We start from the raw sequence: 11266 nt of genomic DNA on the forward strand, positions 1-11266 counted from the left end.
ATAACTATATGTTGCCTAAGATTAATCTTAGCCCCTCACTCAAAAGAAAAAAAGTGTTAGTAATTGTCTCAAATCTTTAATTTGATTTGGTTAAGTTCTTCTAATCATGGAAGGAAATTTTTTCGCTTGATGTGAAAGAAAATGATTTTCCTTGGGTGACGTTTGGTTACTGGAATTTGGATCTTAAATTAATGGATTTAAATTTTTTTAGTTCTAAATCTATAAATTTCAAATCTATTGAAATGATTTCTAAAATTCCAAGGGGGTTAGATGTTATTTCAAATCCAAGAATTTCAAGGTATAAAATCCTTGATGGATTTAGCCAAGGAAGAATACAATGAGCTGTAGTTGTCACTATTGGGTAATCATGAGCCCGACGAGGGGATCTACCCGATGATAGGAGGAGAAGAGATAAAAGACTTCTAGGAAGTCTGGATGAGGAGGATGAAGTGTAGAAAGAGAATCATGGAAGGTAAAGGCAATTTCCAGTGAAAGTTAGCCTACTCCCTCCGCATTAAAGGCTGGTAACAGTTTTATCAGCTTCATTGATGAGGAAGTGACCTGAACAGTGGAATTCACAACTAAGCAGCTTCTTCTACCACTTTCAACATAAGTTTTAGGGGATAAGTGTCATAAGGAGAGTCTAGGTAGGTGAAGATGGAGGGCCAGGATGCGATTGTCTAAGAAGTATATAAGGGAAGGGAACTTCCAGATGAGGGAGAGCGAGAAAAATCAAGAAAGAAAATCAAAGCTAGAACGGTAACTGAGAGAAAGAGAGTGAACAGTGTATGTAATAACCCAAGAATATTGTCCTCGGGCAAGTATGTAAAGATCCATCTATACACTTAAATCTTAGACTTTTGCCTCCTCCTTCTCTATCTGTGTCCTCGGGCGAAGCCCAACTTGTTCATCCCACTCTCTTGACAAATATCTATTGATTTGGGCCGGGTTTGGGAACATCAATCTCACTATTCTAGGTGGGTTTGGACTACCAAGATTTTGTGCTCTTACACTACTATTCAAACACACCATTTATATAAAAGGAAAGATTTTTTTTTTCATTGAATAAGTAATTGGGTATTCCTTATCCATCAAGGAATAGATTTAGGGCCTATTTCATAATGTTGTTCTAGTAATGTTGTTTTAGTAATGTTGTTTAAGTGTTGTGAAAATACGTATGGGTGAAAAAGTGTTTTGAAAATATGTGGTGCGTTGTATAAACAACGAAAAATGTTGTTTAAACAACACTAACAAATAGGCCCTTAAAGTCCCATAACTAGTATAGTTATAGGTTTTGTGGCTTTCACCAAGGTTCCTCCCACATGGGAAAAGACAAAGAATTTTAGAGGAACATGAGTGAGTTTCTTCGAAGAGTAACTTAGTAAAATTTTGGATTGAAAGATCTAATTGAAACTAGTTATAATCCATATCGTTAATGTAGATTTTTGTTGGTTACCTATGGATGTAGCAGATTTGGAGTTCGACAAATCATGTTAAATATTGTTGTCTTGGTTGTCTATGGTTGCTTTGTTTTCTAGTTTTTGTAAACCCTAATCCCAAATCAAACCAGAAAGAGAGGAAAAAATAAAAAACTTTTACAAGGACAGTCTTGGACTCATTGACACAAGAACATTAAAGCAAAGTTTGAGCGCAAATTTTTATGTGATAGTCTTACTGTCGAGCTCAAATTCAGATAGCATTTGTGAGCAAATCGAGTGGGCACTTTGAGTATTAAATTTTGTGTACGAGTGTGTGTACATGAACTAATTGAGTGAGTCATAAGTCATACTTCTTTTTCAATGAAGCTAATGCTAATGTGGCAATATTTGCTGCTTAGTTGTGGCTCCAAAAGATTCAAAAACCAGTTTAAAGAGACTAGGAAAGAGCTCGAGTCAAACTATGTGAAACAAAGCAATATACAATAGTTAAAAAAAACGCAGGCCAAGAAATTGGGGAAGGTGACTTTGCATTACTACTTTGACCATATCTTAGGAGACTGTGATTGTAATGCCTCTCGACCCCACAATCCTCCAATAAAACCTCATTTGAAATCAAACATTAGAATAACAAAAACACGACCATATATCAAAATTATTATTTTTTATTTATTTTGGGAAATTTCAAGTACTTTGGAGCTTTGTTACAGTTACCTAGATTCCATGGTTCCCTTTTTTTTTCCCCAACTCCGGCCTGCAATTAAAGTGGCCCCTTGTTACATAATTGACTGATTTATATTATTATTATAAGCATACAATTCATTGGACCATCCAAGCTTTGACTTGGTTGAGCTTTGAGAGGGACCAATCTCAAAAGTGACCGGCCATTCAAGCTTTAATTAATCTTTCATCATGGTTCTCTCAAACTCAATTTTGTGATTACCCAATTAACTAGCTTTACCAATGCGTAGTTGTGATTAGAATATAGCCAGTAATCTTCACCGCTTTATCGTGCTTAATCTATGGTGTTTTGACATCGTGATTCATGGCAGCTCATTGCTTAAGAGAAAGACTAGTTTAACATCTACCAATGGCCTATATTCCCTAATAATATTCCGTTCCTTTGTCGGGTGCTATTTGACGTTTGTGGGACAGATTTTTATTTTGTGTGACAGAGATGGAAATTCCCTCTTACATGATGGTGGATTTCACACACTTATAACCAAGATATATAACATTTCTCTCGTATCAAAATAGACTTTATACGTCATACGTGTAATATCTACCCTATATAAGAAAGATGTTATATATCTCTATTACACATTATTCCACATCAAGTGGAACCGAAGATTATACACATCTTAAACATTAATTTGGTGTATTTCTAGGAGTTCTGAACATTCGTGTTAACAAAATAAATTACATTCTTTTATATGTTCTAAGAGTTTAGAATTAAAGTAAACTAGTTTTTTTTTCTTGCAAAAAAGTAAAAGTAGTTTATCATGTAGGCTCAATCTAATAATTATATCCTTTAACCTTGCCAGCATTAAAACTATTTGATGGACAAAATAATGATGAAAAAGAAGAAAGATGTATAACCATATAATAGGGTTTTATATTAAGGGAAGGGAAGGGTGTTTTGCAGCCTTGCGTTGTTCGCTAGAACATGCAAAATTTGGGAACCACACGAGTGTACAAACCTATTTGCACCCAATGGACCAAAACCTGCCATCTGGACAAGTCAGATGACTATTTAGTCCTCCAATGGTACGGACATGCCCAAATTTGGAACTCAGGCTAAATAATATTGGAAAATGTTAACCAGCACAAGTGTGGTGTTATTTAAGGATGTACTTTTCATACAAAAAGCTGTAAAAATGTATAAAATATGATATAAAACTGCAAAAAATAACAAAAAAAACTGTAAAAAAAAAATAAAGAAGTTATTGTTAACGAACACTTTAAGTTATCAATTAACACACTCGAATAATATTTAGGCAAGCACTGTTTGGCTTAATTATTGACTGACCGCTGTCCACTTTTTACAGTTTATAGTTTTTAATTTACAATTAAGTCCACGACTCTCTTTTCTCTTTTTCTCAGTTTACTGTAGTAAATGATAAAAACACTGTCGACTTCCCCCTCCCAAAGAAAAGAATGTCAGTAAAAAGCCCATTTGAACAAAGCTTTGTTGCATGGAAAAAAAAAAAATCAAGCACTCAAATTTTCAGGTACAATTCATCTGGACTCACTGTAATACAAATGAAATCAAAAGAAAGTGAAATTTTTTGTGCCAGTAGACTTTTGCTATTTAAAAATGGTTCTCATCAATGATCACAAGTTGTGAAACTGATATGAAAAAGTGTTTCTCCATGTACTTGTTATAATTCTTTAATTCAATTGTGGATTCCAATTATATAAATCAATTGATAAAATTTTTTTTTTTTTTTTGATAAATAATGGACTTGTGATATATTGAATCTCTCCTATACAACAAATAAAATAAAATAAATAAAAGCATTATATGTCCATTTAGAAATAACTTATTTAACTTTTTTGCTGAGAGTGTATTAAAATATACTATTTTTTTTTTTAAATGAGAAAATACAAGAAAATGTGGGGGAAAAAAAGGTGAAGTTTTTAAAAGATAGACATATAAAAGCTAAAAACTGAGTTAATTAGAGTCAAACAGAAACATATCTTAACCAAAGTTTTAAATTATGTTTTAGAGACCTAACTATTTTTTTGTTAGAGAGTTTCAATTTATAGCATCCGCTCCTGATGATAGCTCTTTATCATCAGACCAAGACACCAATCAGTTTTTGGTCTAGGCAGAAATTGAATCCCAAATCTCTTATACAACCATCAAAGACTTTATCAATTGAGTTAGTTGGAACCACTAAAGACCTAACTATTAGAATGGAATATTCGTCCAAAATATGGAATAGACCGAAATTTAGACTAAGATGAAATAAAGGAGGTAAGTGGCACCTGATTAACTAAGCACCAAACCGAACAGAATTTAAAACGTGATCTTAACATAAAGACAAAAAAATAAATAAAATGGTATCTATGTTCAAATCCTTTTTTTTTTTTATAAATATTTTTAAAAAAAAACCTTTAATTTAATTAAGACGGTTGCCGGGCAGCACGGTCAGATCAACCCGGTGGAGAGAGGCCACCAAAGCTGACGTCATTCAGTCCATTTATACTCTTTCTGGGCCTTGGACCTGTCATTGTCAGGTCCATCAGGGCAGCCCACTAATTGTCCCTAACAACTTTCCCTCATATTTTTCCCATAATATAAGCCTTTGCACATCCACACATTTTTTTCTTGCATTGCACTTTCTTCTTCTTACACTTCTCGCTCTCTCTCTCTGGAGAGAGAGAGGGGAAAAAAAAAAAAAAAATTCCTTCCAAAGATGAAAGCAAGACACTGTAAGTCTCTACAAGGTATGACTCTGAAAGCTTTACATGGCATGTCAAACTTTTTGTATTCTTTCTTTCTAGTTAGTATTTTTTTATAGACACACTCATGGCTTTTCATTTTTGCAAATCTTACATACATACATATATATATATATACACACACTCTCCTCTGTCTCTCTTTTTGACCTGATACATATTTATCAGTATGTTCAACCTTTTTTGTTTCTCAGCCATAAACAGTCCATGGAAAGATAAATATGGTTTGTACTTCAAAGATGTGACTATTGTAATTGAACGCTAGTTCTACTTTTGGTTTCAATTACACTTTCAAAGCTGATTTATATCTCCGATCTTTCTTATTCTGTAGTCTGTACCTATACCTGATCTTACATTATAATAATTTAATGATGCAGGTCACCTAGAAACCATTGTCATGCATGGAACCATGAACAACATCAACATGCTGAACCCTTCAAAATTTGGAATTCATGGCCAAAGAGAAATCTTCCATGTAGCAGAAATTATCTACACCAGCATTCAATTTGGAAACAAGAGTTCCATTGTGATGGTGGCTTGTTTATGATAACTGGGTGCTATCCTCCCTGAGCTTTTTATCCTACCTCCTTCTTCATCCAATCTTTTTTTTTTTTTTTTCTCTTTTCATTTTCTTTATTTTTCCATCTTCTTGACCTTGTAAGACCTTTTCTTGACCTTGTAAGACCCCACTCTGTGTTTGTTATCTTTATTTTCCAGTTTTTCAAGGGTTCTATATCGAAATCCACCGATATAGAATCCAATCTCCACCCATCCCTGTTTCCGTCCAACTCATCTTCTCCTTCCTTGTCTATCCCTCCTGAGCTGTTTGAAATTACCCTGTCATAGTGTCATGTATCTCCCCTAAAAAATTGTGTTACAGAAGTCTTGAGAGCCTCTTAGCGTTCATGCAAGCAATGGAGACCTCAATTGCAACATGGGTTACTTTTTTTTTTTTTTGGGCTTTACATGTAAATTTAGAAGGATTGAAGAAGATGCAAATTATAGTGGTCCTTGAGCAGTAGAGTTGTAAAAGAAGCTAGAATTATTAATAAAATATTTCCATTTTGTTTTTATTCAGAGTAAATATTCTTTGTTTCTTTTATATATTCTGTTAAGGCCATCAATTTCAATTGTATTATTGTGTGCAGAAATATGCTGTTGCAGTCATCAATTTCGTTGTTTTATATGTTGTTGGCTGAGAAAGTGAGGAAGAGAGTAAATATTCTCTCAGATCTGTGGAAGAGTTCCCCTCGTGACTGCTCTGATGTACAAAATATCCACTGTATTATTGGAGTTCTCTCCAAAGACTTTTATTTTTTTCTACCAGGAAAGTTGTTCATGAAAAAGCTGATTACCCTTGATGTGAGAAAGTGATTTTTCTCCACCCCTCATAAATGTGGCGAGCTCATAGAGAAAGCAAAAGAAAAACCCCAAAAAAGAAAAAGGAAGTGAGAGAAATAAATAAATCAATTCATTGATCCTTTTCATGCTTTGATTTGTTTCTTCTTTTAAACAAGACAAGTAGGATAAACTGAAGGAGCTGATCAATTTAGCAGCACATAAGCCTTTGATATTGTACTTTAATTGTTACAGTGGTTATGACTTATGAGCTTATTGTCAAAACTAAGTATTTTCATTTGCAAATTAATAGTCCCACAAATGTAACACAAATTTAGGATGATACAAACTTAGTATGTATGTATGTATGATCATTGAAAAATAATTTACAAATTACACCATTTAACTTTTATATGTTTTCAATGTACTATATGTTTTCCATAAAAAAAAATTGTAAAGTATGTTTAGTAATATTTTGTCTTTCAACTTTTTAACTTTTTTAGCTTATTTATTTATGTACAATCTTTTTAAAACCCTTTTATATAATTATCTTTTGACTAACTTTCAACAAAAAGCTACATCCAAATTCACCCCATTTTCCTTTTATCTTGATTCACCCATAGTTTTCGTTTTTTTATTATTATTATTTTATTTCAAAACGACAATTTGATGGAATTAACAGAGTAGATTGAATGGATGAATACATTTTAAACCAATGGAAATTAAAAGAACCTTATTTTAATGAAAACTATGCTCTGCTTTTTGACCTAGTGCTAGCTATGATGAAGAACTTAAAAAACCAAATCTTTTGACCACAAAAAAACTAGCTACATAACAATTAATGTGTTCATCTCCTTGGCAAAGTCCTGTACGTGGAAAATGAAAGTTTTGTGCTGCCCCCTTTTGATAATGGTTAAAATCTCCCATGCCATATATATATGGCTACAATTTTTGACATGCAACAAGTAGTGCATTCCCTTTCTCTTTCAATAACACAACATGGATAAGCAATTAGTTTTGGAATAGAATAGACCAAAGCGATCGAATATTTCACCAATCTTCCAAAAGGATAGAGATATGAATGAAGCGACATTGCAACCTCACACACCTAAGTTACTATCATGCATGAATCATCATTAGTTTGAATTGTAGTGTTCTTCCCCGTTTCAACTTTGCATATGATTATCGATCAAGATTCTCATGCTAAATAAAGAACATGTCAACATCATAAAGAAAATTTTTCATAGGCTGTGTACAGACTATATAATGACTTAGTTTAGGTTGCTAAACCCTATTAGAACGATAAAATCATTAACAAATGCTAGCCCCTAGCCCCCTACACATATTTGAATTATTAGTTTGACATGTGTCATAACAATGATGGTTTTTGTAAATTTCAGGGTTATTACAAATGCCCATATAACGTGCATTAATTTTGTGCGAAAATTAGGCAAAGATGTGATCGTGGTTTAGTTATGAAATTCTTGCATTGTTTTCATTGCATTGACAAATAAATACCATCCCCTTTCCCTTCTCACTCTTGGATTACTCACAAAAATAATAGTAATAATAATGATTAATACAGAATTAAGAAAAAATTAATATTTTAATAACAAATGTCCTTAGAACATCCATTGACATTAATATATTAACAAATATCCTTAGGACATCTGTTAATGTTTCCCTCTAATAAAATGCATTGAACGGGTGACATATTTGTGGCTCATATGTAATTTATATGTTTTTTTTTTACTGAAATTTGAGACATCAAACTTCAGTTATATCCTATTCTTACTTTTTGAGTGAAATTTGAGTTGTGAGTTTAGATTAGCTTTTTTTTGTTACCTTATTAGATTATTTACTTACATGCGTTTTTTTAAAAACTTTAACCTTCAACAAATAAGCTTTTCAGACAAAGCAAGTCAATGCACACTTTAATCTATCCTTGCATTTGAAATTAGTTGTATCCCATAAATTTTGGAGCAACGGACTACTTTGTATTTGCTTTTAGTGAGTATGCATGTATAAAGAGATCATCTACCAAAGTTCAATAACATGAAGAAGAAATCAAATGAATTGGTGAAATGTGTCCATCACACTCATGTAGTTAATTGAACAGGAAAAAAAGTAAAGATGAATACCAATTTGGTTACTTAGCGTGCGTTTGCCAAGCAATGATTTTGCGTTTTGCATTTTTTTACTAGGTTCCACGGCACTATTTACGGATTAGCCAAGTATTGAAAAACGCAGCAATAAACAGTAAATTCTGGGTCCCACGGCACTATTTATAGTTTAAAAATTATTTTGCTATAATATTTTTAACAATAAATTTTCAGTTTTTAGCAAAATAAACGGTATGCAAATCTAACTTCAATTATCTACAAAGACTTTAGGTTACATATTTTGAGTAGCATGAGTACTAAAAAGTGGTTAGGGTGGTGACTTCTAGCAGGAAATGATGATATCCACAAGTGGGCATTGAAAAGCTGAATGCCTTTACCCTTGTCTAGGACTTAGCAATTTTACCTCTCTTTCTCTCTCTCTCTCTCTCTCTCTCTCTCTCTCAAAAAAAAAAAAAAAATGGCAGTGAAGCGAATGTGACAACATGAAAGTTAAGCCTGGATTGAAGCACTCTCATAATTTCCTTCACAGCCAATTTGAGCTCTAGTTGTGTAAGGTATCACCAGCATAGGGCCCATTTTTGTCAAACTCTATTCCCCCTTTAGGTAACATGCTAACATGGCTCTCTCATTAGGTTTTTTTTTTTTTTACTTTTGCTCGAATCATTCCTTTCGTGACTTTGAAAAGGAGGGGAATGACCTCTCAATAATGCCTCGATGGAAATTTTTTCTGCAATATTGATAAATTGTGAAGCTAAGGAATGTTTGGATGAAAAGTCATACATGGATCACATTTTGACCGTTCCTCTAGTGTAAATCAAAAAAAAAAAGTAGCATCAATTAGTCAAATAACCTATAGTCATTATGATAACATCTAAGCTTTTTGCTTTTTGTTCTTGCTTTTCTAATTCTAGTAAATTGTCAATTTTGTGTTATCTGTTGAATTCGCTGTTAATGTTAAATTCATAATCAATTTGGAATGATCCAATTAATTGTTCGTACCAACAAAGAAATGTTATTTTTATCTGATCAAAACTTGAATTTTAAATATATCATTGAATAATTAAAAATAACGTTAATGGCTATATTAGTAAACTCTTCTATGAAACCCTAAAGTTTCTAATCTTTTTATCTAAAACAAGGTAAAACGTAGAATAAAATAAAAACTCATTTCATTTTATCTACCTTAAATTAAATTTCTAATTTCTAAATTTGATGCTATTAAAAATAAAATCTACGTATAATTTATTTGTTATCACTTTCTTAATTTATGTGCTTACAAATATAAAAGTATGTTACTTGTGTCAATTTTGAAGTCAAAATTATTAAATAGGTTGTAACCGTTTCAACCAAACATAATTTATTTATTGAACAATTTGAAATGGATCATGTCTTGGGCAACCTAACATGATTTGTTTATTAAGTGTGTAACATGGATTGTGTCATCTCCACTTGCTTTATAAATTGGCTTGTTGGAGTTGAGGGGTTTTTAGTCTTGACACAATTATCAATAACTTGTGTTCATGTTGACCCACATAATTGAATACTCACATTTAGATACAACAAGAACAATATCAACCAACCCAAATCACAAACCATATTGTATTGGATTGTTTGCCTTGTTTTCCCCTAAATAGAAAGGTGCCACATTACATCAATTGTAACATGCAAAATCCCCTTCCTATTCTTAAGGGTTGTCAATGGGCCGAGTCAAGTGGGCCTGACCCTTGTTTACTTGGGCCATGGGTTTATTGAGCTGAGTCAAGACTCAAGTGGCCTGTTGATTAATAAACGGGTTGGGCCATAAGAGAAACCCTAGCCCATGGCCCTACCTATGGGCATTGCTCATTTTGTTTTTAGTGGGTTGGACTACTAGGTAGAGCCAAATGGGCTACCCATAGGCTTTTTTAATTGGATTTTCTTTTACTTAAAAAAAAAAAAAGGAAATAGTCAAATTATTTATTTTAAGGAAAGAATCAAATAAAAACAAAGTTTAACTACAAAATTGGTTATAATCTAAGTTTACAATCTTATTCAATATTTTTTTATTAGAGATAAATTTTGACAAATCTATCATTAGATTATATTTTCTTCTTATATCCTCTATACTTGCAAAATTTCTAGAAAATTAAAAATCAATAGCTATGTCATCAATAAATTGTTTAAATTACAAGTTTTTGTAGTTTAAAATTATACATAAAATATAATCTTATACATCATATTGTAAATAATATTCGATTGACACAAAATTTGATATGTGTATTAAAAGTGTAAAGAACATGCAATCCAATAGTTAAATATTCAAAATATATAGTAATGTTAATGATATTAAGTAAGATACAACTTTAGACTACAATCAATTTTGTAGCTAAACTTGGTCTATTGAATAATTTAAAACTTATTTTATTATTTTTCCGCTCAAAACCTAATAATTTGTTATATCAATATTTTAAATAGTTTTTTCCTTTTATATTTTTTAATAAACAAAATGTTTTAACGTTTATTATTTATAAATAAATAAATAAAAGTTACTAGAGTACTAGAAAAATATATGTTTAGAAAACATAATTTATCATAATAACTTTAGGCATCCTAGTGGCGAGGTGCAAGCTCTTAAAAGTATTGCTCTCTGAACCCACCCTAACAGGCCGGCCTAATGTGCCCCCATGGACCAAAAAAACCCAATTCATGAGGAACTGGAGGCGCCACTAGGCCGACATGGCTTATGTTGTAGGAAAATGGGCTTCACTTCCTTCTTTTTTTGTTGTATACCCAAGGCTTTCCCTATCTGTTGAAAAAGAAAAGGGTAAGTGCAGGGGCGGAGCCACGTTGCCCCTTGGGGGGGGGGGGGGGGGGGGGGGGGGGGGGGCGGGGGCCGTGGCCCCTGCAAAAAAAAAAAAAAAAAAA

The 11266-nt window shown here is 32.5% G+C and overlaps 1 long non-coding RNA gene across 1 annotated transcript; it reads left to right on the plus strand.

The window, feature by feature from the left end:
* The first annotated feature begins 4771 nt into the window (after positions 1-4771).
* LOC142623489 (uncharacterized) lies at positions 4772-5972 on the plus strand. Its single transcript, XR_012842153.1, has 2 exons — positions 4772-4889; positions 5279-5972. It is a non-coding gene; the product is annotated as an uncharacterized LOC142623489 (long non-coding RNA).
* Positions 5973-11266: the final 5294 nt, after the last annotated feature.

Source organism: Castanea sativa, chromosome 2, assembly GCF_040712315.1.
Source record: "Castanea sativa cultivar Marrone di Chiusa Pesio chromosome 2, ASM4071231v1".
Classification (NCBI taxonomy): Eukaryota; Viridiplantae; Streptophyta; class Magnoliopsida; order Fagales; family Fagaceae; genus Castanea; species Castanea sativa.